Source organism: Scomber japonicus, chromosome 2 (assembly GCF_027409825.1).
Source record: "Scomber japonicus isolate fScoJap1 chromosome 2, fScoJap1.pri, whole genome shotgun sequence".
NCBI lineage: Eukaryota > Metazoa > Chordata > Actinopteri > Scombriformes > Scombridae > Scomber > Scomber japonicus.
Genome location: NC_070579.1, coordinates 41,372,279 through 41,399,187, shown reverse-complemented (window position 1 = coordinate 41,399,187; position 26,909 = coordinate 41,372,279). Strand labels below are relative to the sequence as shown.

Sequence of the window (26,909 nt, the reverse complement as noted above, 5' to 3'; positions counted from 1 at the left end):
CGGATCTGTACAACTCATACTTACCTGGCAAGGGAGATACCATGATCAAGAAGGTGGTTCACCCAGGGCGAGGCTCAACCATTGCACTCCGGTTGTGCTGACCTCTGCGAATTCCCCAAATGTGGGAATCTCGATTGCATAATTTCTGGTAGTGGGGGACTGCGTTCGCGCTCTCCCCTGATAAATTGTTGAAAGAAAACTAAACGCTTACTGAGGTTAGAAACCAAGTGAGAAATTGGTGAATTCTCCATTGACTCGTGTAGAGACGGATGTCCTTTTGAACACAAAACGGTCGTCTTATCTTTTGATAGAATGCAGCTCCAAGTTACTTCCTCGCATTGGACTCTGTGACACCGTGAGCGGGACTGACGCTGCAGAGGATCACTCCTTCAACTCCGACACTTTTCCGGTCATCGCTTCTCGGCCTTTTGGCTAAGATCAAGTGTAGTATCTGTTCTTATCAGTTTAATATCTGATACGTCCCCTACCCGGGGACCATATATTAAATTGCTTTTTGGAGCAGGGAGATGGAATAGGGGCTTGCTCCGTCCACTCCACGCATCGACCCGGTATTGCAGTACCTCCAGGAACGGTGCACCCCCCTCTCTCTATGTTTAATATGAAAAAGAGGCTTAACTGAGTAGGTAGGCCGGTCTAGCAGCACTGACGAGTTTAGATCCATTTCAAGGTTGTTCAAGCACCCTTGAAAATGAGCAAATTATCTTTGTTTCCTATGAATTATTTTATACAACTTTAATTATTTTGCGAGCCTGATCCTAGAATTGCCCATGACTGCCAATGTACAATTGAGTAGCTATGTCAGCACTGTAGTGAGGTTGCACACTCTAGAAATCTGTGCTCATATACAGCAATCCTTTGTAATCCTTATTCATAGAGCAGGAAGCTGCATGCAAAGTTGTGACTCTGCAGATCCACAGCCTCATGCGGCGTGTGTGTGTTTGGATGATGTTTGGAAGGTGCACCATCGGTCCGGGTGCCGTGTCTGTGAAAGACTTCCTTGGCTCGGATCTGTACAACTCATACTTACCTGGCAAGGGAGATACCATGATCAAGAAGGTGGTTCACCCAGGGCGAGGCTCAACTATTGCACTCCGGTTGTGCTGACCTCTGCGAATTCCCCAAATGTGGGAATCTCGATTGCATAATTTCTGGTAGTGGGGGACTGCGTTTGCGCTCTCCCCTGATAAGTTGTTGAAAGAAAACTAAACGCTTACTGAGGTGAGAAATTGGTGAATTCTCCATTGACTCGTGTAGAGACGGATGTCCTTTTGAACACAAAACGGTCGTCTTATCTTTTGATAGAATGCAGCTCCAAGTTACTTCCTCGCATTGGACTCTGTGACACCGTGAGCGGGACTGACGCTGCAGAGGATCACTCCTTCAACTCCGACACTTTTCCGGTCATCGCTTCTCGGCCTTTTGGCTAAGATCAAGTGTAGTATCTGTTCTTATCAGTTTAATATCTGATACGTCCCCTACCCGGGGACCATATATTAAATTGCTTTTTGGACCAGGGAGGTGGAATAGGGGCTTGCTCCGTCCACTCCACGCATCGACCCGGTATTGCAGTACCTCCAGGAACGGTGCACCCCCCTCTCTCTATGTTTAATATGAAAAAGAGGCTTAAACTGAGTAGGTAGGCCGGTTTAGCAGCACTGACGAGTTTAGATCCATTTCAAGGTTGTTCAAGCACCCTTGAAAATGAGCAAGTTATCTTTGTTTCCTATGAATTATTTGATACAACTTTGGCCAGGGGGATTGAGTCACAGCAGATGGCAGGTTGCCTGTCTCAAGGAGAGCAGACATGCCCCCTGCTGGATCTTCATCAGTATCTCTAATCACCCGCGTCGAATAGGGGGGAAAGTGCAGCGTGACACGGTGTGAGATTTGCACCTTGGGGCGGCACACAAAGAGGGAGATTGTGGGGGCATAAGAGGTTTGGCATGAAGGACATTCCACAGCGGGGCTTGTCATAGAGATGAGTCCACAGGGTGTGTCTGAGAGGCTCTCGGTTGTCCTGCTATGGGTCACACGAGGGGATTGATCGCTCTTTTCATGCTTCATGCAAGGGTGCTGCCCACTGCCCTCCGGACCGCACCGCGGCCAAGGGGTCATTCTTCCCACGGGGGAGTAAAAGGGAAGCAGCACCTGTCTGCCTGTGTACTTGCAGCATTTCCACATTTTGACCCTTGCTCCTCTGGAACACCCGAGTAGGACGTTAGTCCTGTGGCTGGAAAGCCTGGAGCTCTTTGCCGCATTTCACAAAATCTAAAAACATGACAAGAAAAAGTTGGCGCCTTGCTCTTGCTGCGCGGTGTAGGGGAATGGGTGTGGCCTGGGATTCCTTTCACCATGTCGGGGATCACCGTGAAGGGGGTGACTGGGACCACTGTTGTGTTCGTCTGCTGTTGGTGAGCGGGGCGTACTTACTCGGCTTTCTCTTCATCACGTACAAGTCTTTCGCCTTTTACTAAAGACTTCCGTGGAGAGGAACACCCACGAGTTAGATCTATTTTTGGCAGGCTTTGCCGTTTGGCAGAGTCTCATTGTGTTTGTGAAAAGACAAGCGGGCGGCCTTCCTCAGTAAGATGTGTTTTTCAGTGTCCGTTTTACTTTTGCCAACAAGGATGTTGAATCCATGAAGATGTCGAGGCTGGACTTCTCCAGAAAATTGATTCAAGGTACGTTGAAATTTAAGCCAGAAGACTTAAACTGCATTTTAACATTGCCATATAACAAGGGATTTGATTTAAGCTTTCAAACTGCTGTGTTGCTCAGAGAATTTTGGATAAGATTTGAAAATGTAAAACCCCAATTTGCTGTGTTCAATGTGGAGAAACTGACTGACAATACGTTGAAAACCGTTATTGTCAGAATGTTCAATGAAACAGTGAATGCAGATGACATTTGTTTGTGGCTGGGGAGATATTGCACTGTTAAAGGCCAGGCTACGAAAGTGAGAGATGAGGACGGCATCTGGAATTGCGCTTGGAGGGTCCCCATCCAACAATGGCAGGACCCCCAAGGCTTCCAGGGCTTGAAACATCTGCCGTCTATGGTAGTTCTGGGAGAGAACAGGGGCTATATCCATTAACAGGGCCAACCCAAACTCTGCCGCAAGTGTGGTGAGCATGGGCACCTGGTTGAAGCATGTCAGCAGATCGTATGTGGAAAATGCAGAGAAATTGGACCCACTTTTGAAGAGTGCACCAATGGCAGACGATGCAATCTTTGTGGGGAAACAAACCACCTGTTCAGAGATTGCCCAAAGTCATTTGCCAACAAATTGAAGGCTGCAAAAGTCACAGAAAAGAGAAAAGATGGCGGACAGACAGAACAGTTAGGAGAGCAAATTGAAGTTGCTGGGCAGGAAAATTCAAATCTCCCTCCAAATCCTGTGATTGGAAGAGAGGGAACAGGTGAGGAGGGAGTGAGGGAGGGGCCTGCATTTACCCCTCCAATGGAGAGTAGTCCAGAGGATGGGGTGGTGCAGGCAGAAGGCGGAGCTAGTAAGGAAGACCAACCACAGGATGATAGTGAAGATGCCTCCCTCCCCAATGCCCAGCAAACTAAGAGGCCTTTGTCTGAATTGTCCTCGGATTCTCCCATTGTGTTGGAGAAGAAGGGAAGAGTTGCGGCTCACTCAGACAGTTCATCTGTGGAGGAGCCCAGAGTCTTCCCTTCCGATTCACCCAATGAGGTTTCTTTTTTAACAATTGCTCTGCAATCGACCCCCAGGGACTCCAAATTAAATGCAACATTGCAGCAGAGGCCAACCCCCAGAGTCCCAAAGGGGAACAGAGCTCAAACCCTTCATTTTTCACCCGCAGAGATGAAGGAAGAGCTCTGTTCACAAGAAATTACCTAACTGTTTTTTAAATGTGTTTTTAACACCCTCTGAGTCTTTTAAAATGTCTTACCTGTTGTTTTTAACCATACTCATGACACTGACCTTCTCTACCATTAAAGTGAGAAGTGTGAAGTCGAGAGTTAGAGCCCAGAGTGTTTTACCCTTTTTAAGTTCCTTTAAGTCAGATGTGTTTTTATTACAGGAATGCAGCCTACCGTTTTTAAAACATTACAGACAGTGGGAGGAGATGTGGCCAAAAATGTCAATATGGAGTGGATCCAATCAAAACAAAAATGACGGAGTGGCCATTTTAATCAAAAACCCTCAAGCTCTGGTGAAGGGCAGCACTGTGGTGAGAGACAGTCGGGCACTTTTAGCACATTTGGCTTTTATGGGACAGGATTTCAACCTTTTAAATATTTACGGTTTTAACGACAAGAACGACAGGTATGACCTTTTAGAAGACTTGCAGTCCCACATGCTAGGTAGGGCACCTTTAGTTGTAGGGGGGGATTTTAACTGTATTCTAAGTAGGGAGGATAGGAGGAGAGCAGGGGAAGATTTTAAAGTAGACAAAACATCGGTTTTATTGCAGGGCATTTGTAGAGATTTTAAACTTCAGGACTGTTTTAAAATCATGCATCCCAGAGAGGAGGGCTTCACCTGGTTCGGTGGTGATGGCACCAGAGCCTCTCGCATAGATTATGTTTTTACACGGGACTGCCCACCCACCGATGCTAGATTAACTCCTGTTTTCTTCTCCGATCACCTTATGCTCTCTTGCACCCTTTCACTCTCTTCGGGCGTGACATCAGGAAGTGGTCTGTGGAAACTCAACTGCTCCCTTTTAGAAGATAGGGAGTTAGTTAGGCAGTTCAGGGAGCGGTACAAAGAGTGGCAGACCCTTCAAGACTTCTACGAAACACGTGCACACTGGTGGGAAATGGTGAAGGGAAAGACGCAGACTTTCTTTAGGCAGGCAGGTAAGAAACGAAAGAACAGGGAATACAGACGCATGATGGGACTGCAGAAACGACTACAACGTTATTTTAACCTAAACCAGATTGGCATGGATTTTAATGAGGAAATTAAGCAAGTTAAAAAAGAGATGTCAGTTTTATCAGAAATTAAAAGCAAAGGTGTCATTTTAAGGAGCAGAGAACGGGAAATAGAGGAGGGTGAAAAGTGCACACGGTATTTTTTCAGGAAAATTATGAATAAAGGGGGTGGGGGGCATTACAAAGCTGAAAAAAGAAGATGGTGCACAACTGAAACAATGGGCGATATTAAAGAAACAATTGAAACATTTTATTCAAACCTGTACAAAGAAAAACCTGTAAAAATGGACATCATGACCGAAGTTTTAAAATTCATTGTAAAAACAGTAAACAAAAGTGTGCTTTTATCCCAGGATTTTACTTTTTTAGAGTTAAATAAATGTATGACTGGTTTTAAAAAAGGGAAGTCCCCTGGACAAGATGGACTTCCCTTGGAGTTTTATTTGACTTTTTGGGACATTTTAGCACCTGATTTGATTACTGTTTTTATGGATTTTGAACGACTTGAGCATGAGGAGTTGCAGATTTTAACTAACCACAGATCACTTGTCTCCGTTGTGCAGGAGCGGGAACCAGTGAGTCCGGTGCACGGGCTCGCACCCGGCGAGCCCACAACAGTTTGGCGCAACGTCAACCATCCTGCTCTCCCTAACAGACTCCGGGACCTGTCATGGATGGTGGCTCATGAGATCCTCCCGGTCAGGTCCGTCATGCACTCCCGGGGCATGTCAACGCACTCAACCTGCCCCCGACCTGGTTGTGGCGCGCCTGAGTCGGTGAGGCATCTGCTCTGGGAGTGCAGTGCTGCTGTAGACCAGTGGGCAACGGCCGGCTCCTTGCAATTCCCGTACTTACCAGCAAGGGAGGTCCTCACAGCACAACTAGTGCTATATGGGGTGAGCCAGCAAAAAATACCATCCAAAGACTTTGCAAAACAGTGGCTCACCCTAGCCGCCATCAAAGACGCCACATGGACCTCCAGAAACTTGCTGGTAAGAAAGCACATGCAGATCCCCCCCGTGGCTGTGATCCGAATGGCCGCACCAACGGTCAAAACGGCCGTAGCTGCAGGCAGCAGGCCTAGGACACAGCCACAAAGAAGAATCGCCTCTGTGCCCATTCGGATGAAGGAGCCGGAGCCACACAGCAAAAGGTCACAGCAGCAGCGGCCTGGCTCTCTGGGTGACGCAGGTGGGAAGGAGCATCAGGGAGAGGATCTCCTCTGACCACCACGACAGCATCCCGAGAGACCAAATGTTTGGGGGAGCAGAATGAGTTACCCTTGGTAGGGACTCACTGCGCTCCTGCACAAAGATAGAATTGAAAAAAAAAACCCTTTTTAACGGATGCACTCCTTTTTATGGACTTTTAATGGACACTCAATCACATAAACACCTGACATATGTTTTACAAATGAACAGCTATTTAACCTGTATTACCATTTTAGAACAATTGGTTTTATTGTTTTAAATATGGTTTTACATACTGCACATATTTATTGTAATTCATTGTATATACTATGTCCACATGTGAATATTTTATCTAAAATGTAAATCATTGTTTGAAATAATTTGAACGAGTGTCAATAAAACTTTTTCGAAAAAAAAAAAAAAAATCTGTTCTTATCAGTTTAATATCTGATACGTCCCCTACCCGGGGACCATATATTAAATTGCTTTTTGGAGCAGGGAGATGGAATAGGGGCTTGCTCCGTCCACTCCATGCATCGACCCGGTATTGCAGTACCTCCAGGAACGGTGCACTCCCCTCTCTCTATGTTTAATATGAAAAAGAGACTTAACTGAGTAGGTAGGCCGGTCTAGCAGCACTGACGAGTTTAGATCCATTTCAAGGTTGTTCAAGCACCCTTGAAAATGAGCAAATTATCTTGACTCATGACTGCCAATGTACAATTGAGTAGCTATGTCAGCACTGTAGTGAGGTTGCACACTCTAGAAATCTGTGCTCATATACAGCAATCCTTTGTAATCCTTATTCATAGAGCAGGAAGCTGCATGCAAAGTTGTGACTCTGCAGATCCACAGCCTCATGCGGCGTGTGTGTGTTTGGATGATGTTTGGAAGGTGCACCATCGGTCCGGGTGCCGTGTCTGTGAAAGACGTCCTTGGCTCGGATCTGTACAACTCATACTTACCTGGCAAGGGAGATACCATGATCAAGAAGGTGGTTCACCCAGGGCGAGGCTCAACCATTGCACTCCGGTTGTGCTGACCTCTGCGAATTCCCCAAATGTGGGAATCTCGATTGCATAATTTCTGGTAGTGGGGGACTGCGTTCGCGCTCTCCCCTGATAAATTGTTGAAAGAAAACTAAACGCTTACTGAGGTTAGAAACCAAGTGAGAAATTGGTGAATTCTCCATTGACTCGTGTAGAGACGGATGTCCTTTTGAACACAAAACGGTCGTCTTATCTTTTGATAGAATGCAGCTCCAAGTTACTTCCTCGCATTGGACTCTGTGACACCGTGAGCGGGACTGACGCTGCAGAGGATCACTCCTTCAACTCCGACACTTTTCCGGTCATCGCTTCTCGGCCTTTTGGCTAAGATCAAGTGTAGTATCTGTTCTTATCAGTTTAATATCTGATACGTCCCCTACCCGGGGACCATATATTAAATTGCTTTTTGGAGCAGGGAGATGGAATAGGGGCTTGCTCCGTCCACTCCACGCATCGACCCGGTATTGCAGTACCTCCAGGAACGGTGCACCCCCCTCTCTCTATGTTTAATATGAAAAAGAGGCTTAACTGAGTAGGTAGGCCGGTCTAGCAGCACTGACGAGTTTAGATCCATTTCAAGGTTGTTCAAGCACCCTTGAAAATGAGCAAATTATCTTTGTTTCCTATGAATTATTTTATACAACTTTAATTATTTTGCGAGCCTGATCCTAGAATTGCCCATGACTGCCAATGTACAATTGAGTAGCTATGTCAGCACTGTAGTGAGGTTGCACACTCTAGAAATCTGTGCTCATATACAGCAATCCTTTGTAATCCTTATTCATAGAGCAGGAAGCTGCATGCAAAGTTGTGACTCTGCAGATCCACAGCCTCATGCGGCGTGTGTGTGTTTGGATGATGTTTGGAAGGTGCACCATCGGTCCGGGTGCCGTGTCTGTGAAAGACTTCCTTGGCTCGGATCTGTACAACTCATACTTACCTGGCAAGGGAGATACCATGATCAAGAAGGTGGTTCACCCAGGGCGAGGCTCAACTATTGCACTCCGGTTGTGCTGACCTCTGCGAATTCCCCAAATGTGGGAATCTCGATTGCATAATTTCTGGTAGTGGGGGACTGCGTTTGCGCTCTCCCCTGATAAGTTGTTGAAAGAAAACTAAACGCTTACTGAGGTGAGAAATTGGTGAATTCTCCATTGACTCGTGTAGAGACGGATGTCCTTTTGAACACAAAACGGTCGTCTTATCTTTTGATAGAATGCAGCTCCAAGTTACTTCCTCGCATTGGACTCTGTGACACCGTGAGCGGGACTGACGCTGCAGAGGATCACTCCTTCAACTCCGACACTTTTCCGGTCATCGCTTCTCGGCCTTTTGGCTAAGATCAAGTGTAGTATCTGTTCTTATCAGTTTAATATCTGATACGTCCCCTACCCGGGGACCATATATTAAATTGCTTTTTGGACCAGGGAGGTGGAATAGGGGCTTGCTCCGTCCACTCCACGCATCGACCCGGTATTGCAGTACCTCCAGGAACGGTGCACCCCCCTCTCTCTATGTTTAATATGAAAAAGAGGCTTAAACTGAGTAGGTAGGCCGGTTTAGCAGCACTGACGAGTTTAGATCCATTTCAAGGTTGTTCAAGCACCCTTGAAAATGAGCAAGTTATCTTTGTTTCCTATGAATTATTTGATACAACTTTGGCCAGGGGGATTGAGTCACAGCAGATGGCAGGTTGCCTGTCTCAAGGAGAGCAGACATGCCCCCTGCTGGATCTTCATCAGTATCTCTAATCACCCGCGTCGAATAGGGGGGAAAGTGCAGCGTGACACGGTGTGAGATTTGCACCTTGGGGCGGCACACAAAGAGGGAGATTGTGGGGGCATAAGAGGTTTGGCATGAAGGACATTCCACAGCGGGGCTTGTCATAGAGATGAGTCCACAGGGTGTGTCTGAGAGGCTCTCGGTTGTCCTGCTATGGGTCACACGAGGGGATTGATCGCTCTTTTCATGCTTCATGCAAGGGTGCTGCCCACTGCCCTCCGGACCGCACCGCGGCCAAGGGGTCATTCTTCCCACGGGGGAGTAAAAGGGAAGCAGCACCTGTCTGCCTGTGTACTTGCAGCATTTCCACATTTTGACCCTTGCTCCTCTGGAACACCCGAGTAGGACGTTAGTCCTGTGGCTGGAAAGCCTGGAGCTCTTTGCCGCATTTCACAAAATCTAAAAACATGACAAGAAAAAGTTGGCGCCTTGCTCTTGCTGCGCGGTGTAGGGGAATGGGTGTGGCCTGGGATTCCTTTCACCATGTCGGGGATCACCGTGAAGGGGGTGACTGGGACCACTGTTGTGTTCGTCTGCTGTTGGTGAGCGGGGCGTACTTACTCGGCTTTCTCTTCATCACGTACAAGTCTTTCGCCTTTTACTAAAGACTTCCGTGGAGAGGAACACCCACGAGTTAGATCTATTTTTGGCAGGCTTTGCCGTTTGGCAGAGTCTCATTGTGTTTGTGAAAAGACAAGCGGGCGGCCTTCCTCAGTAAGATGTGTTTTTCAGTGTCCGTTTTACTTTTGCCAACAAGGATGTTGAATCCATGAAGATGTCGAGGCTGGACTTCTCCAGAAAATTGATTCAAGGTACGTTGAAATTTAAGCCAGAAGACTTAAACTGCATTTTAACATTGCCATATAACAAGGGATTTGATTTAAGCTTTCAAACTGCTGTGTTGCTCAGAGAATTTTGGATAAGATTTGAAAATGTAAAACCCCAATTTGCTGTGTTCAATGTGGAGAAACTGACTGACAATACGTTGAAAACCGTTATTGTCAGAATGTTCAATGAAACAGTGAATGCAGATGACATTTGTTTGTGGCTGGGGAGATATTGCACTGTTAAAGGCCAGGCTACGAAAGTGAGAGATGAGGACGGCATCTGGAATTGCGCTTGGAGGGTCCCCATCCAACAATGGCAGGACCCCCAAGGCTTCCAGGGCTTGAAACATCTGCCGTCTATGGTAGTTCTGGGAGAGAACAGGGGCTATATCCATTAACAGGGCCAACCCAAACTCTGCCGCAAGTGTGGTGAGCATGGGCACCTGGTTGAAGCATGTCAGCAGATCGTATGTGGAAAATGCAGAGAAATTGGACCCACTTTTGAAGAGTGCACCAATGGCAGACGATGCAATCTTTGTGGGGAAACAAACCACCTGTTCAGAGATTGCCCAAAGTCATTTGCCAACAAATTGAAGGCTGCAAAAGTCACAGAAAAGAGAAAAGATGGCGGACAGACAGAACAGTTAGGAGAGCAAATTGAAGTTGCTGGGCAGGAAAATTCAAATCTCCCTCCAAATCCTGTGATTGGAAGAGAGGGAACAGGTGAGGAGGGAGTGAGGGAGGGGCCTGCATTTACCCCTCCAATGGAGAGTAGTCCAGAGGATGGGGTGGTGCAGGCAGAAGGCGGAGCTAGTAAGGAAGACCAACCACAGGATGATAGTGAAGATGCCTCCCTCCCCAATGCCCAGCAAACTAAGAGGCCTTTGTCTGAATTGTCCTCGGATTCTCCCATTGTGTTGGAGAAGAAGGGAAGAGTTGCGGCTCACTCAGACAGTTCATCTGTGGAGGAGCCCAGAGTCTTCCCTTCCGATTCACCCAATGAGGTTTCTTTTTTAACAATTGCTCTGCAATCGACCCCCAGGGACTCCAAATTAAATGCAACATTGCAGCAGAGGCCAACCCCCAGAGTCCCAAAGGGGAACAGAGCTCAAACCCTTCATTTTTCACCCGCAGAGATGAAGGAAGAGCTCTGTTCACAAGAAATTACCTAACTGTTTTTTAAATGTGTTTTTAACACCCTCTGAGTCTTTTAAAATGTCTTACCTGTTGTTTTTAACCATACTCATGACACTGACCTTCTCTACCATTAATGTGAGAAGTGTGAAGTCGAGAGTTAGAGCCCAGAGTGTTTTACCCTTTTTAAGTTCCTTTAAGTCAGATGTGTTTTTATTGCAGGAATGCAGCCTACCGTTTTTAAAACATTACAGACAGTGGGAGGAGATGTGGCCAAAAATGTCAATATGGAGTGGATCCAATCAAAACAAAAATGACGGAGTGGCCATTTTAATCAAAAACCCTCAAGCTCTGGTGAAGGGCAGCACTGTGGTGAGAGACAGTCGGGCACTTTTAGCACATTTGGCTTTTATGGGACAGGATTTCAACCTTTTAAATATTTACGGTTTTAACGACAAGAACGACAGGTATGACCTTTTAGAAGACTTGCAGTCCCACATGCTAGGTAGGGCACCTTTAGTTGTAGGGGGGGATTTTAACTGTATTCTAAGTAGGGAGGATAGGAGGAGAGCAGGGGAAGATTTTAAAGTAGACAAAACATCGGTTTTATTGCAGGGCATTTGTAGAGATTTTAAACTTCAGGACTGTTTTAAAATCATGCATCCCAGAGAGGAGGGCTTCACCTGGTTCGGTGGTGATGGCACCAGAGCCTCTCGCATAGATTATGTTTTTACACGGGACTGCCCACCCACCGATGCTAGATTAACTCCTGTTTTCTTCTCCGATCACCTTATGCTCTCTTGCACCCTTTCACTCTCTTCGGGCGTGACATCAGGAAGTGGTCTGTGGAAACTCAACTGCTCCCTTTTAGAAGATAGGGAGTTAGTTAGGCAGTTCAGGGAGCGGTACAAAGAGTGGCAGACCCTTCAAGACTTCTACGAAACACGTGCACACTGGTGGGAAATGGTGAAGGGAAAGACGCAGACTTTCTTTAGGCAGGCAGGTAAGAAACGAAAGAACAGGGAATACAGACGCATGATGGGACTGCAGAAACGACTACAACGTTATTTTAACCTAAACCAGATTGGCATGGATTTTAATGAGGAAATTAAGCAAGTTAAGAGATGTCAGTTTTATCAGAAATTAAAAGCAAAGGTGTCATTTTAAGGAGCAGAGAACGGGAAATAGAGGAGGGTGAAAAGTGCACACGGTATTTTTTCAGGAAAATTATGAATAAAGGGGGTGGGGGGCATTACAAAGCTGAAAAAAGAAGATGGTGCACAACTGAAACAATGGGCGATATTAAAGAAACAATTGAAACATTTTATTCAAACCTGTACAAAGAAAAACCTGTAAAAATGGACATCATGACCGAAGTTTTAAAATTCATTGTAAAAACAGTAAACAAAAGTGTGCTTTTATCCCAGGATTTTACTTTTTTAGAGTTAAATAAATGTATGACTGGTTTTAAAAAAGGGAAGTCCCCTGGACAAGATGGACTTCCCTTGGAGTTTTATTTGACTTTTTGGGACATTTTAGCACCTGATTTGATTACTGTTTTTATGGATTTTGAACGACTTGAGCATGAGGAGTTGCAGATTTTAACTAACCACAGATCACTTGTCTCCGTTGTGCAGGAGCGGGAACCAGTGAGTCCGGTGCACGGGCTCGCACCCGGCGAGCCCACAACAGTTTGGCGCAACGTCAACCATCCTGCTCTCCCTAACAGACTCCGGGACCTGTCATGGATGGTGGCTCATGAGATCCTCCCGGTCAGGTCCGTCATGCACTCCCGGGGCATGTCAACGCACTCAACCTGCCCCCGACCTGGTTGTGGCGCGCCTGAGTCGGTGAGGCATCTGCTCTGGGAGTGCAGTGCTGCTGTAGACCAGTGGGCAACGGCCGGCTCCTTGCAATTCCCGTACTTACCAGCAAGGGAGGTCCTCACAGCACAACTAGTGCTATATGGGGTGAGCCAGCAAAAAATACCATCCAAAGACTTTGCAAAACAGTGGCTCACCCTAGCCGCCATCAAAGACGCCACATGGACCTCCAGAAACTTGCTGGTAAGAAAGCACATGCAGATCCCCCCCGTGGCTGTGATCCGAATGGCCGCAGCAACGGTCAAAACGGCCGTAGCTGCAGGCAGCAGGCCTAGGACACAGCCACAAAGAAGAATCGCCTCTGTGCCCATTCGGATGAAGGAGCCGGAGCCACACAGCAAAAGGTCACAGCAGCAGCGGCCTGGCTCTCTGGGTGACGCAGGTGGGAAGGAGCATCAGGGAGAGGATCTCCTCTGACCACCACGACAGCATCCCGAGAGACCAAATGTTTGGGGGAGCAGAATGAGTTACCCTTGGTAGGGACTCACTGCGCTCCTGCACAAAGATAGAATTGAAAAAAAAAACCCTTTTTAACGGATGCACTCCTTTTTATGGACTTTTAATGGACACTCAATCACATAAACACCTGACATATGTTTTACAAATGAACAGCTATTTAACCTGTATTACCATTTTAGAACAATTGGTTTTATTGTTTTAAATATGGTTTTACATACTGCACATATTTATTGTAATTCATTGTATATACTATGTCCACATGTGAATATTTTATCTAAAATGTAAATCATTGTTTGAAATAATTTGAACGAGTGTCAATAAAACTTTTTCGAAAAAAAAAAAAAAAATCTGTTCTTATCAGTTTAATATCTGATACGTCCCCTACCCGGGGACCATATATTAAATTGCTTTTTGGAGCAGGGAGATGGAATAGGGGCTTGCTCCGTCCACTCCATGCATCGACCCGGTATTGCAGTACCTCCAGGAACGGTGCACTCTCCTCTCTCTATGTTTAATATGAAAAAGAGACTTAACTGAGTAGGTAGGCCGGTCTAGCAGCACTGACGAGTTTAGATCCATTTCAAGGTTGTTCAAGCACCCTTGAAAATGAGCAAGTTATCTTTGTTTCCTATGAATTATTTGATACAACTTTGGCCAGGGGGATTGAGTCACAGCAGATGGCAGGTTGCCTGTCTCAAGGAGAGCAGACATGCCCCCTGCTGGATCTTCATCAGTATCTCTAATCACCCGCGTCGAATAGGGGGGAAAGTGCAGCGTGACACGGTGTGAGATTTGCACCTTGGGGCGGCACACAAAGAGGGAGATTGTGGGGGCATAAGAGGTTTGGCATGAAGGACATTCCACAGCGGGGCTTGTCATAGAGATGAGTCCACAGGGTGTGTCTGAGAGGCTCTCGGTTGTCCTGCTATGGGTCACACGAGGGGATTGATCGCTCTTTTCATGCTTCATGCAAGGGTGCTGCCCACTGCCCTCCGGACCGCACCGCGGCCAAGGGGTCATTCTTCCCACGGGGGAGTAAAAGGGAAGCAGCACCTGTCTGCCTGTGTACTTGCAGCATTTCCACATTTTGACCCTTGCTCCTCTGGAACACCCGAGTAGGACGTTAGTCCTGTGGCTGGAAAGCCTGGAGCTCTTTGCCGCATTTCACAAAATCTAAAAACATGACAAGAAAAAGTTGGCGCCTTGCTCTTGCTGCGCGGTGTAGGGGAATGGGTGTGGCCTGGGATTCCTTTCACCATGTCGGGGATCACCGTGAAGGGGGTGACTGGGACCACTGTTGTGTTCGTCTGCTGTTGGTGAGCGGGGCGTACTTACTCGGCTTTCTCTTCATCACGTACAAGTCTTTCGCCTTTTACTAAAGACTTCCGTGGAGAGGAACACCCACGAGTTAGATCTATTTTTGGCAGGCTTTGCCGTTTGGCAGAGTCTCATTGTGTTTGTGAAAAGACAAGCGGGCGGCCTTCCTCAGTAAGATGTGTTTTTCAGTGTCCGTTTTACTTTTGCCAACAAGGATGTTGAATCCATGAAGATGTCGAGGCTGGACTTCTCCAGAAAATTGATTCAAGGTACGTTGAAATTTAAGCCAGAAGACTTAAACTGCATTTTAACATTGCCATATAACAAGGGATTTGATTTAAGCTTTCAAACTGCTGTGTTGCTCAGAGAATTTTGGATAAGATTTGAAAATGTAAAACCCCAATTTGCTGTGTTCAATGTGGAGAAACTGACTGACAATACGTTGAAAACCGTTATTGTCAGAATGTTCAATGAAACAGTGAATGCAGATGACATTTGTTTGTGGCTGGGGAGATATTGCACTGTTAAAGGCCAGGCTACGAAAGTGAGAGATGAGGACGGCATCTGGAATTGCGCTTGGAGGGTCCCCATCCAACAATGGCAGGACCCCCAAGGCTTCCAGGGCTTGAAACATCTGCCGTCTATGGTAGTTCTGGGAGAGAACAGGGGCTATATCCATTAACAGGGCCAACCCAAACTCTGCCGCAAGTGTGGTGAGCATGGGCACCTGGTTGAAGCATGTCAGCAGATCGTATGTGGAAAATGCAGAGAAATTGGACCCACTTTTGAAGAGTGCACCAATGGCAGACGATGCAATCTTTGTGGGGAAACAAACCACCTGTTCAGAGATTGCCCAAAGTCATTTGCCAACAAATTGAAGGCTGCAAAAGTCACAGAAAAGAGAAAAGATGGCGGACAGACAGAACAGTTAGGAGAGCAAATTGAAGTTGCTGGGCAGGAAAATTCAAATCTCCCTCCAAATCCTGTGATTGGAAGAGAGGGAACAGGTGAGGAGGGAGTGAGGGAGGGGCCTGCATTTACCCCTCCAATGGAGAGTAGTCCAGAGGATGGGGTGGTGCAGGCAGAAGGCGGAGCTAGTAAGGAAGACCAACCACAGGATGATAGTGAAGATGCCTCCCTCCCCAATGCCCAGCAAACTAAGAGGCCTTTGTCTGAATTGTCCTCGGATTCTCCCATTGTGTTGGAGAAGAAGGGAAGAGTTGCGGCTCACTCAGACAGTTCATCTGTGGAGGAGCCCAGAGTCTTCCCTTCCGATTCACCCAATGAGGTTTCTTTTTTAACAATTGCTCTGCAATCGACCCCCAGGGACTCCAAATTAAATGCAACATTGCAGCAGAGGCCAACCCCCAGAGTCCCAAAGGGGAACAGAGCTCAAACCCTTCATTTTTCACCCGCAGAGATGAAGGAAGAGCTCTGTTCACAAGAAATTACCTAACTGTTTTTTAAATGTGTTTTTAACACCCTCTGAGTCTTTTAAAATGTCTTACCTGTTGTTTTTAACCATACTCATGACACTGACCTTCTCTACCATTAATGTGAGAAGTGTGAAGTCGAGAGTTAGAGCCCAGAGTGTTTTACCCTTTTTAAGTTCCTTTAAGTCAGATGTGTTTTTATTGCAGGAATGCAGCCTACCGTTTTTAAAACATTACAGACAGTGGGAGGAGATGTGGCCAAAAATGTCAATATGGAGTGGATCCAATCAAAACAAAAATGACGGAGTGGCCATTTTAATCAAAAACCCTCAAGCTCTGGTGAAGGGCAGCACTGTGGTGAGAGACAGTCGGGCACTTTTAGCACATTTGGCTTTTATGGGACAGGATTTCAACCTTTTAAATATTTACGGTTTTAACGACAAGAACGACAGGTATGACCTTTTAGAAGACTTGCAGTCCCACATGCTAGGTAGGGCACCTTTAGTTGTAGGGGGGGATTTTAACTGTATTCTAAGTAGGGAGGATAGGAGGAGAGCAGGGGAAGATTTTAAAGTAGACAAAACATCGGTTTTATTGCAGGGCATTTGTAGAGATTTTAAACTTCAGGACTGTTTTAAAATCATGCATCCCAGAGAGGAGGGCTTCACCTGGTTCGGTGGTGATGGCACCAGAGCCTCTCGCATAGATTATGTTTTTACACGGGACTGCCCACCCACCGATGCTAGATTAACTCCTGTTTTCTTCTCCGATCACCTTATGCTCTCTTGCACCCTTTCACTCTCTTCGGGCGTGACATCAGGAAGTGGTCTGTGGAAACTCAACTGCTCCCTTTTAGAAGATAGGGAGTTAGTTAGGCAGTTCAGGGAGCGGTACAAAGAGTGGCAGACCCTTCAAGACTTCTACGAAACACGTGCACACTGGTGGGAAATGGTGAAGGGAAAGACGCAGACTTTCTTTAGGCAGGCAGGTAAGAAACGAAAGAACAGGGAATACAGACGCATGATGGGACTGCAGAAACGACTACAACGTTATTTTAACCTAAACCAGATTGGCATGGATTTTAATGAGGAAATTAAGCAAGTTAAAAAAGAGATGTCAGTTTTATCAGAAATTAAAAGCAAAGGTGTCATTTTAAGGAGCAGAGAACGGGAAATAGAGGAGGGTGAAAAGTGCACACGGTATTTTTTCAGGAAAATTATGAATAAAGGGGGTGGGGGGCATTACAAAGCTGAAAAAAGAAGATGGTGCACAACTGAAACAATGGGCGATATTAAAGAAACAATTGAAACATTTTATTCAAACCTGTACAAAGAAAAACCTGTAAAAATGGACATCATGACCGAAGTTTTAAAATTCATTGTAAAAACAGTAAACAAAAGTGTGCTTTTATCCCAGGATTTTACTTTTTTAGAGTTAAATAAATGTATGACTGGTTTTAAAAAAGGGAAGTCCCCTGGACAAGATGGACTTCCCTTGGAGTTTTATTTGACTTTTTGGGACATTTTAGCACCTGATTTGATTACTGTTTTTATGGATTTTGAACGACTTGAGCATGAGGAGTTGCAGATTTTAACTAACCACAGATCACTTGTCTCCGTTGTGCAGGAGCGGGAACCAGTGAGTCCGGTGCACGGGCTCGCACCCGGCGAGCCCACAACAGTTTGGCGCAACGTCAACCATCCTGCTCTCCCTAACAGACTCCGGGACCTGTCATGGATGGTGGCTCATGAGATCCTCCCGGTCAGGTCCGTCATGCACTCCCGGGGCATGTCAACGCACTCAACCTGCCCCCGACCTGGTTGTGGCGCGCCTGAGTCGGTGAGGCATCTGCTCTGGGAGTGCAGTGCTGCTGTAGACCAGTGGGCAACGGCCGGCTCCTTGCAATTCCCGTACTTACCAGCAAGGGAGGTCCTCACAGCACAACTAGTGCTATATGGGGTGAGCCAGCAAAAAATACCATCCAAAGACTTTGCAAAACAGTGGCTCACCCTAGCCGCCATCAAAGACGCCACATGGACCTCCAGAAACTTGCTGGTAAGAAAGCACATGCAGATCCCCCCCGTGGCTGTGATCCGAATGGCCGCACCAACGGTCAAAACGGCCGTAGCTGCAGGCAGCAGGCCTAGGACACAGCCACAAAGAAGAATCGCCTCTGTGCCCATTCGGATGAAGGAGCCGGAGCCACACAGCAAAAGGTCACAGCAGCAGCGGCCTGGCTCTCTGGGTGACGCAGGTGGGAAGGAGCATCAGGGAGAGGATCTCCTCTGACCACCACGACAGCATCCCGAGAGACCAAATGTTTGGGGGAGCAGAATGAGTTACCCTTGGTAGGGACTCACTGCGCTCCTGCACAAAGATAGAATTGAAAAAAAAAACCCTTTTTAACGGATGCACTCCTTTTTATGGACTTTTAATGGACACTCAATCACATAAACACCTGACATATGTTTTACAAATGAACAGCTATTTAACCTGTATTACCATTTTAGAACAATTGGTTTTATTGTTTTAAATATGGTTTTACATACTGCACATATTTATTGTAATTCATTGTATATACTATGTCCACATGTGAATATTTTATCTAAAATGTAAATCATTGTTTGAAATAATTTGAACGAGTGTCAATAAAACTTTTTCGAAAAAAAAAAAAAAAATCTGTTCTTATCAGTTTAATATCTGATACGTCCCCTACCCGGGGACCATATATTAAATTGCTTTTTGGAGCAGGGAGATGGAATAGGGGCTTGCTCCGTCCACTCCATGCATCGACCCGGTATTGCAGTACCTCCAGGAACGGTGCACTCCCCTCTCTCTATGTTTAATATGAAAAAGAGACTTAACTGAGTAGGTAGGCCGGTCTAGCAGCACTGACGAGTTTAGATCCATTTCAAGGTTGTTCAAGCACCCTTGAAAATGAGCAAATTATCTTGACTCATGACTGCCAATGTACAATTGAGTAGCTATGTCAGCACTGTAGTGAGGTTGCACACTCTAGAAATCTGTGCTCATATACAGCAATCCTTTGTAATCCTTATTCATAGAGCAGGAAGCTGCATGCAAAGTTGTGACTCTGCAGATCCACAGCCTCATGCGGCGTGTGTGTGTTTGGATGATGTTTGGAAGGTGCACCATCGGTCCGGGTGCCGTGTCTGTGAAAGACGTCCTTGGCTCGGATCTGTACAACTCATACTTACCTGGCAAGGGAGATACCATGATCAAGAAGGTGGTTCACCCAGGGCGAGGCTCAACCATTGCACTCCGGTTGTGCTGACCTCTGCGAATTCCCCAAATGTGGGAATCTCGATTGCATAATTTCTGGTAGTGGGGGACTGCGTTCGCGCTCTCCCCTGATAAATTGTTGAAAGAAAACTAAACGCTTACTGAGGTTAGAAACCAAGTGAGAAATTGGTGAATTCTCCATTGACTCGTGTAGAGACGGATGTCCTTTTGAACACAAAACGGTCGTCTTATCTTTTGATAGAATGCAGCTCCAAGTTACTTCCTCGCATTGGACTCTGTGACACCGTGAGCGGGACTGACGCTGCAGAGGATCACTCCTTCAACTCCGACACTTTTCCGGTCATCGCTTCTCGGCCTTTTGGCTAAGATCAAGTGTAGTATCTGTTCTTATCAGTTTAATATCTGATACGTCCCCTACCCGGGGACCATATATTAAATTGCTTTTTGGAGCAGGGAGATGGAATAGGGGCTTGCTCCGTCCACTCCACGCATCGACCCGGTATTGCAGTACCTCCAGGAACGGTGCACCCCCCTCTCTCTATGTTTAATATGAAAAAGAGGCTTAACTGAGTAGGTAGGCCGGTCTAGCAGCACTGACGAGTTTAGATCCATTTCAAGGTTGTTCAAGCACCCTTGAAAATGAGCAAATTATCTTTGTTTCCTATGAATTATTTTATACAACTTTAATTATTTTGCGAGCCTGATCCTAGAATTGCCCATGACTGCCAATGTACAATTGAGTAGCTATGTCAGCACTGTAGTGAGGTTGCACACTCTAGAAATCTGTGCTCATATACAGCAATCCTTTGTAATCCTTATTCATAGAGCAGGAAGCTGCATGCAAAGTTGTGACTCTGCAGATCCACAGCCTCATGCGGCGTGTGTGTGTTTGGATGATGTTTGGAAGGTGCACCATCGGTCCGGGTGCTGTGTCTGTGAAAGACGTCCTTGGCTCGGATCTGTACAACTCATACTTACCTGGCAAGGGAGATACCATGATCAAGAAGGTGGTTCACCCAGGGCGAGGCTCAACCATTGCAGTCCGGTTGTGCTGACCTCTGCGAATTCCCCAAATGCGGGAATCTCGATTGCATAATTTCTGGTAGTGGGGGACTTGTTCGCGCTCTCCCCTGATAAATTGTTGAAAGAAAACTAAACGCTTACTGAGGTGAGAAATTGGTGAATTCTCCATTGACTCGTGTAGAGACGGATGTCCTTTTGAACACAAAACGGTCGTCTTATCTTTTGATAGAATGCAGCTCCAAGTTACTTCCTCGCATTGGACTCTGTGACACCGTGAGCGGGACTGACGCTGCAGAGGATCACTCCTTCAACTCCGACACTTTTCCGGTCATCGCTTCTCGGCCTTTTGGCTAAGATCAAGTGTAGTATCTGTTCTTATCAGTTTAATATCTGATACGTCCCCTACCCGGGGACCATATATTAAATTGCTTTTTGGAGCAGGGAGATGGAATAGGGGCTTGCTCCGTCCACTCCACGCATCGACCCGGTATTGCAGTACCTCCAGGAACGGTGCACCCCCCTCTCTCTATGTTTAATATGAAAAAGAGGCTTAACTGAGTAGGTAGGCCGGTCTAGCAGCACTGACGAGTTTAGATCCATTTCAAGGTTGTTCAAGCACCCTTGAAAATGAGCAAGTTATCTTTGTTTCCTATGAATTATTTGATACAACTTTGGCCAGGGGGATTGAGTCACAGCAGATGGCAGGTTGCCTGTCTCAAGGAGAGCAGACATGCCCCCTGCTGGATCTTCATCAGTATCTCTAATCACCTGCGTCGAATAGGGGGGAAAGTGCAGCGTGACACGGTGTGAGATTTGCACCTTGGGGCGGCACACAAAGAGGGAGATTGTGGGGGCATAAGAGGTTTGGCATGAAGGACATTCCACAGCGGGGCTTGTCATAGAGATGAGTCCACAGGGTGTGTCTGAGAGGCTCTCGGTTGTCCTGCTATGGGTCACACGAGGGGATTGATCGCTCTTTTCATGCTTCATGCAAGGGTGCTGCCCACTGCCCTCCGGACCGCACCGCGGCCAAGGGGTCATTCTTCCCACGGGGGAGTAAAAGGGAAGCAGCACCTGTCTGCCTGTGTACTTGCAGCATTTCCACATTTTGACCCTTGCTCCTCTGGAACACCCGAGTAGGACGTTAGTCCTGTGGCTGGAAAGCCTGGAGCTCTTTGCCGCATTTCACAAAATCTAAAAACATGACAAGAAAAAGTTGGCGCCTTGCTCTTGCTGCGCGGTGTAGGGGAATGGGTGTGGCCTGGGATTCCTTTCACCATGTCGGGGCTCACCATGAAGGGGGTGACTGGGACCACTGTTGTGTTCGTCTGCTGTTGGTGAGCGGGGCGTACTTACTCGGCTTTCTCTTCATCACGTACAAGTCTTTCGCCTTTTACTAAAGACTTCCGTGGAGAGGAACACCCACGAGTTAGATCTATTTTTGGCAGGGTTTGCCGTTTGGCAGAGTCTCATTGTGTTTGTGAAAAGACAAGCGGCCGGCCTTCCTCAGTAAGACGTGTTTTTCAGTGTCCGTTTTACTTTTGCCAACAAGGATGTTGAATCCATGAAGATGTCGAGGCTGGACTTCTCCAGAAAATTGATTCAAGGTACGTTGAAATTTAAGCCAGAAGACTTAAACTGCATTTTAACATTGCCATATAACAAGGGATTTGATTTAAGCTTTCAAACTGCTGTGTTGCTCAGAGAATTTTGGATAAGATTTGAAAATGTAAAACCCCAATTTGCTGTGTTCAATGTGGAGAAACTGACTGACAATACGTTGAAAACCGTTATTGTCAGAATGTTCAATGAAACAGTGAATGCAGATGACATTTGTTTGTGGCTGGGGAGATATTGCACTGTTAAAGGCCAGGCTACGAAAGTGAGAGATGAGGACGGCATCTGGAATTGCGCTTGGAGGGTCCCCATCCAACAATGGCAGGACCCCCAAGGCTTCCAGGGCTTGAAACATCTGCCGTCTATGGTAGTTCTGGGAGAGAACAGGGGCTATATCCATTAACAGGGCCAACCCAAACTCTGCCGCAAGTGTGGTGAGCATGGGCACCTGGTTGAAGCATGTCAGCAGATCGTATGTGGAAAATGCAGAGAAATTGGACCCACTTTTGAAGAGTGCACCAATGGCAGACGATGCAATCTTTGTGGGGAAACAAACCACCTGTTCAGAGATTGCCCAAAGTCATTTGCCAACAAATTGAAGGCTGCAAAAGTCACAGAAAAGAGAAAAGATGGCGGACAGACAGAACAGTTAGGAGAGCAAATTGAAGTTGCTGGGCAGGAAAATTCAAATCTCCCTCCAAATCCTGTGATTGGAAGAGAGGGAACAGGTGAGGAGGGAGTGAGGGAGGGGCCTGCATTTACCCCTCCAATGGAGAGTAGTCCAGAGGATGGGGTGGTGCAGGCAGAAGGCGGAGCTAGTAAGGAAGACCAACCACAGGATGATAGTGAAGATGCCTCCCTCCCCAATGCCCAGCAAACTAAGAGGCCTTTGTCTGAATTGTCCTCGGATTCTCCCATTGTGTTGGAGAAGAAGGGAAGAGTTGCGGCTCACTCAGACAGTTCATCTGTGGAGGAGCCCAGAGTCTTCCCTTCCGATTCACCCAATGAGGTTTCTTTTTTAACAATTGCTCTGCAATCGACCCCCAGGGACTCCAAATTAAATGCAACATTGCAGCAGAGGCCAACCCCCAGAGTCCCAAAGGGGAACAGAGCTCAAACCCTTCATTTTTCACCCGCAGAGATGAAGGAAGAGCTCTGTTCACAAGAAATTACCTAACTGTTTTTTAAATGTGTTTTTAACACCCTCTGAGTCTTTTAAAATGTCTTACCTGTTGTTTTTAACCATACTCATGACACTCACCTTCTCTACCATTAATGTGAGAAGTGTGAAGTCGAGAGTTAGAGCCCAGAGTGTTTTACCCTTTTTAAGTTCCTTTAAGTCAGATGTGTTTTTATTGCAGGAATGCAGCCTACCGTTTTTAAAACATTACAGACAGTGGGAGGAGATGTGGCCAAAAATGTCAATATGGAGTGGATCCAATCAAAACAAAAATGACGGAGTGGCCATTTTAATCAAAAACCCTCAAGCTCTGGTGAAGGGCAGCACTGTGGTGAGAGACAGTCGGGCACTTTTAGCACATTTGGCTTTTATGGGACAGGATTTCAACCTTTTAAATATTTACGGTTTTAACGACAAGAACGACAGGTATGACCTTTTAGAAGACTTGCAGTCCCACATGCTAGGTAGGGCACCTTTAGTTGTAGGGGGGGATTTTAACTGTATTCTAAGTAGGGAGGATAGGAGGAGAGCAGGGGAAGATTTTAAAGTAGACAAAACATCGGTTTTATTGCAGGGCATTTGTAGAGATTTTAAACTTCAGGACTGTTTTAAAATCATGCATCCCAGAGAGGAGGGCTTCACCTGGTTCGGTGGTGATGGCACCAGAGCCTCTCGCATAGATTATGTTTTTACACGGGACTGCCCACCCACCGATGCTAGATTAACTCCTGTTTTCTTCTCCGATCACCTTATGCTCTCTTGCACCCTTTCACTCTCTTCGGGCGTGACATCAGGAAGTGGTCTGTGGAAACTCAACTGCTCCCTTTTAGAAGATAGGGAGTTAGTTAGGCAGTTCAGGGAGCGGTACAAAGAGTGGCAGACCCTTCAAGACTTCTACGAAACACGTGCACACTGGTGGGAAATGGTGAAGGGAAAGACGCAGACTTTCTTTAGGCAGGCAGGTAAGAAACGAAAGAACAGGGAATACAGACGCATGATGGGACTGCAGAAACGACTACAACGTTATTTTAACCTAAACCAGATTGGCATGGATTTTAATGAGGAAATTAAGCAAGTTAAAAAAGAGATGTCAGTTTTATCAGAAATTAAAAGCAAAGGTGTCATTTTAAGGAGCAGAGAACGGGAAATAGAGGAGGGTGAAAAGTGCACACGGTATTTTTTCAGGAAAATTATGAATAAAGGGGGGGGGGGGGGGGCATTACAAAGCTGAAAAAAGAAGATGGGTGCACAACTGAAACAATGGGCGATATTAAAGAAACAATTGAAACATTTTATTCAAACCTGTACAAAGAAAAACCTGTAAAAATGGACATCATGACCGAAGTTTTAAAATTCATTGTAAAAACAGTAAACAAAAGTGTGCTTTTATCCCAGGCTTTTACTTTTTTAGAGTTAAATAAATGTATGACTGGTTTTAAAAAAGGGAAGTCCCCTGGACAAGATGGACTTCCCTTGGAGTTTTATTTGACTTTTTGGGACATTTTAGCACCTGATTTGATTACTGTTTTTATGGATTTTGAACGACTTGACCGGCTTCCTGACAGTTTTAGAGTAGGGATAGTGACTCTCCTTTATAAACACAATGACAAGACTGACCTGAAAAACTGGAGACCAATCACGCTTTTAAACTTTGACTGTAAACTTTTTAGCAAACTTTTAGCGACACGTATGTCTATGTTTTTAGAAGACGTGATTCACCCGGATCAAGCCTGTGCCATCCTGGGGAGGAAGATCACTGACAGCCTCGTACTGATCAGAGACACCATCTGTTACGCGAGAGACAGAAACATCCGGCTAGTAGTACTAAATTTAGATTTTGAGAAAGCATTTGATCGGGTCTCGCACCAGTACCTCTTCCAGGTCCTGCGAAAAATGGGGTTCCCGGAAAGATTTATAGCTTGGGTGGGATTGCTGTACCGGTGGGTGGGATTAACTGCGGTGTCCGTCAGGGGTGTCCGTTATCTGCCCTCCTCTACATCATCTGCATAGAACCACTGGCACAGGTCTTGAGAAAGGACCAACGAATCAATGGGGTAGGACTGCCGGGGAGTGGGGGACTGGAAAACAGGTGTAACCTATACATGGACGACGTGAATATTTTATGTACCGACCTTTTATCTGTCAACAGGACCCTGGACTTGACTGACTGGTTTGGACAGGCCTCTGGGTCGAAATTAAATAGAGAAAAGACCCAAGCCCAATTTTATGGACCATGGACGGCGACTGAGACGACAGGACTCCCCCTGACTGTGACCCAGACTGACCAAAAATACTGGGAATTAAATTTGACAGGGAGGGGGAAGGGAAAACAAATTGGCCAGACGTGGTAGGGAAAGTCAGACAAAGACTAGGATACTGGGGACTTAGAGGACTGACCATGGAAGGAAAGGTTTTAATCATCAAAGCAGTGATTTTACCTTTGCTTTTATTGATCAGTTCTGTTTTTATTCCTCCTAGGCATGTGCTTTTAAATCTGGAGCGAGCCATTTTTTACTTTCTGTGGGGATCCAAGTGGGAAAGATTGAAGAGAGAAATTATGAAAAGGCCAAAGGAGAAAGGAGGAAAAGAAGTACCGGATCTGCACCTGTTTTTAGGAAGCACATACACTACAGTACACATGAAAATAGCCATGACCCCATCCAGAAACCCCAAGACAACTGCAATGACACGCTTCTGGATGGGGTCCTACCTCAGAAAACTTAAGATTTTACATGTGGACCTAAGAATACCTGTGTCTTTTAACCTGCCACCAGCCTATGTTTTTATTCAGAAGTTTTTAAGGCATTTTAACCTTGAGCATGAGGAGTTGCAGATTTTAACTAACCACAGATCACTTGTCTCCGTTGTGCAGGAGCGGGAACCAGTGAGTCCGGTGCGCGGGCTCGCACCCGGCGAGCCCACAACAGTTTGGCGCAACGTCAACCATCCTGCTCTCCCTAACAGACTCCGGGACCTGTCATGGATGGTGGCTCATGAGATCCTCCCGGTCAGGTCCGTCATGCACTCCCGGGGCATGTCAACGCACTCAACCTGCCCCCGACCTGGTTGTGGCGCGCCTGAGTCGGTGAGGCATCTGCTCTGGGAGTGCAGTGCTGCTGTAGACCAGTGGGCAACGGCCGGCTCCTTGCAATTCCCGTACTTACCAGCAAGGGAGGTCCTCACAGCACAACTAGTGCTATATGGGGTGAGCCAGCAAAAAATACCATCCAAAGACTTTGCAAAACAGTGGCTCACCCCAGCCGCCATCAAAGACGCCACATGGACCTCCAGAAACTTGCTGGTAAGAAAGCACATGCAGATCCCCCCCGTGGCTGTGATCCGAATGGCCGCAGCAACGGTCAAAACGGCCGTAGCTGCAGGCGGCAGGCCTAGGACACAGCCACAAAGAAGAATCGCCTCTGTGCCCATTCGGATGAAGGAGCCGGAGCCACACAGCAAAAGGTCACAGCAGCAGCGGCCTGGCTCTCTGGGTGAGGCAGGTGGGAAGGAGCATCAGGGAGAGGATCTCCTCTGACCACCACGACAGCATCCCGAGAGACCAAATGTTTGGGGGAGCAGAATGAGTTACCCTTGGTAGGGACTCACTGCGCTCCTGCACAAAGATAGAATTGAAAAAAAAAACCCTTTTTAACGGATGCACTCCTTTTTATGGACTTTTAATGGACACTCAATCACATAAACACCTGACATATGTTTTACAAATGAACAGCTATTTAACCTGTATTACCATTTTAGAACAATTGGTTTTATTGTTTTAAATATGGTTTTACATACTGCACATATTTATTGTAATTCATTGTA

The 26,909-nt window shown here is 46.5% G+C and overlaps 16 non-coding genes and 3 pseudogenes across 16 annotated transcripts; all 19 read left to right on the top strand.

Moving 5' to 3' along the window:
• The first annotated feature begins 16 nt into the window (after nt 1–16).
• LOC128381628 (U1 spliceosomal RNA) lies at nt 17–180 on the top strand. Its single transcript, XR_008323562.1, has one exon. It is a non-coding gene; the product is annotated as a U1 spliceosomal RNA (small nuclear RNA).
• Nucleotides 181–412: 232 nt separating this feature from the next.
• Nucleotides 413–603, top strand: LOC128382374 (U2 spliceosomal RNA). The gene has a single exon (XR_008323735.1). It is a non-coding gene; the product is annotated as a U2 spliceosomal RNA (small nuclear RNA).
• A 437-nt stretch (nt 604–1,040) lies between these two features.
• Nucleotides 1,041–1,204, top strand: LOC128381915 (U1 spliceosomal RNA). Its single transcript, XR_008323616.1, has one exon. It is a non-coding gene; the product is annotated as a U1 spliceosomal RNA (small nuclear RNA).
• A 220-nt stretch (nt 1,205–1,424) lies between these two features.
• Nucleotides 1,425–1,615, top strand: LOC128382656 (U2 spliceosomal RNA). Its single transcript, XR_008323786.1, has one exon. It is a non-coding gene; the product is annotated as a U2 spliceosomal RNA (small nuclear RNA).
• An 832-nt stretch (nt 1,616–2,447) lies between these two features.
• Nucleotides 2,448–2,563, top strand: LOC128383362 (U5 spliceosomal RNA). The gene has a single exon (XR_008323899.1). It is a non-coding gene; the product is annotated as a U5 spliceosomal RNA (small nuclear RNA).
• Nucleotides 2,564–6,516: 3,953 nt separating this feature from the next.
• On the top strand, nt 6,517–6,697 carry LOC128382888 (uncharacterized; annotated as a pseudogene).
• Nucleotides 6,698–7,076: 379 nt separating this feature from the next.
• On the top strand, nt 7,077–7,240 carry LOC128381621 (U1 spliceosomal RNA). The gene has a single exon (XR_008323560.1). It is a non-coding gene; the product is annotated as a U1 spliceosomal RNA (small nuclear RNA).
• A 232-nt stretch (nt 7,241–7,472) lies between these two features.
• On the top strand, nt 7,473–7,663 carry LOC128382367 (U2 spliceosomal RNA). Its single transcript, XR_008323734.1, has one exon. It is a non-coding gene; the product is annotated as a U2 spliceosomal RNA (small nuclear RNA).
• Nucleotides 7,664–8,100: 437 nt separating this feature from the next.
• On the top strand, nt 8,101–8,264 carry LOC128381908 (U1 spliceosomal RNA). Its single transcript, XR_008323615.1, has one exon. It is a non-coding gene; the product is annotated as a U1 spliceosomal RNA (small nuclear RNA).
• A 220-nt stretch (nt 8,265–8,484) lies between these two features.
• LOC128382642 (U2 spliceosomal RNA) lies at nt 8,485–8,675 on the top strand. Its single transcript, XR_008323784.1, has one exon. It is a non-coding gene; the product is annotated as a U2 spliceosomal RNA (small nuclear RNA).
• Nucleotides 8,676–9,507: 832 nt separating this feature from the next.
• Nucleotides 9,508–9,623, top strand: LOC128383354 (U5 spliceosomal RNA). Its single transcript, XR_008323898.1, has one exon. It is a non-coding gene; the product is annotated as a U5 spliceosomal RNA (small nuclear RNA).
• Nucleotides 9,624–13,572: 3,949 nt separating this feature from the next.
• Nucleotides 13,573–13,753, top strand: LOC128382858 (uncharacterized; annotated as a pseudogene).
• Nucleotides 13,754–14,584: 831 nt separating this feature from the next.
• Nucleotides 14,585–14,700, top strand: LOC128383346 (U5 spliceosomal RNA). The gene has a single exon (XR_008323896.1). It is a non-coding gene; the product is annotated as a U5 spliceosomal RNA (small nuclear RNA).
• A 3,953-nt stretch (nt 14,701–18,653) lies between these two features.
• On the top strand, nt 18,654–18,834 carry LOC128382870 (uncharacterized; annotated as a pseudogene).
• A 379-nt stretch (nt 18,835–19,213) lies between these two features.
• On the top strand, nt 19,214–19,377 carry LOC128381616 (U1 spliceosomal RNA). The gene has a single exon (XR_008323559.1). It is a non-coding gene; the product is annotated as a U1 spliceosomal RNA (small nuclear RNA).
• Nucleotides 19,378–19,609: 232 nt separating this feature from the next.
• Nucleotides 19,610–19,800, top strand: LOC128382359 (U2 spliceosomal RNA). The gene has a single exon (XR_008323733.1). It is a non-coding gene; the product is annotated as a U2 spliceosomal RNA (small nuclear RNA).
• Nucleotides 19,801–20,237: 437 nt separating this feature from the next.
• Nucleotides 20,238–20,400, top strand: LOC128382160 (U1 spliceosomal RNA). Its single transcript, XR_008323681.1, has one exon. It is a non-coding gene; the product is annotated as a U1 spliceosomal RNA (small nuclear RNA).
• A 220-nt stretch (nt 20,401–20,620) lies between these two features.
• LOC128382344 (U2 spliceosomal RNA) lies at nt 20,621–20,811 on the top strand. Its single transcript, XR_008323731.1, has one exon. It is a non-coding gene; the product is annotated as a U2 spliceosomal RNA (small nuclear RNA).
• Nucleotides 20,812–21,642: 831 nt separating this feature from the next.
• LOC128383175 (U5 spliceosomal RNA) lies at nt 21,643–21,757 on the top strand. Its single transcript, XR_008323869.1, has one exon. It is a non-coding gene; the product is annotated as a U5 spliceosomal RNA (small nuclear RNA).
• The last annotated feature ends 5,152 nt before the right edge of the window (nt 21,758–26,909 follow it).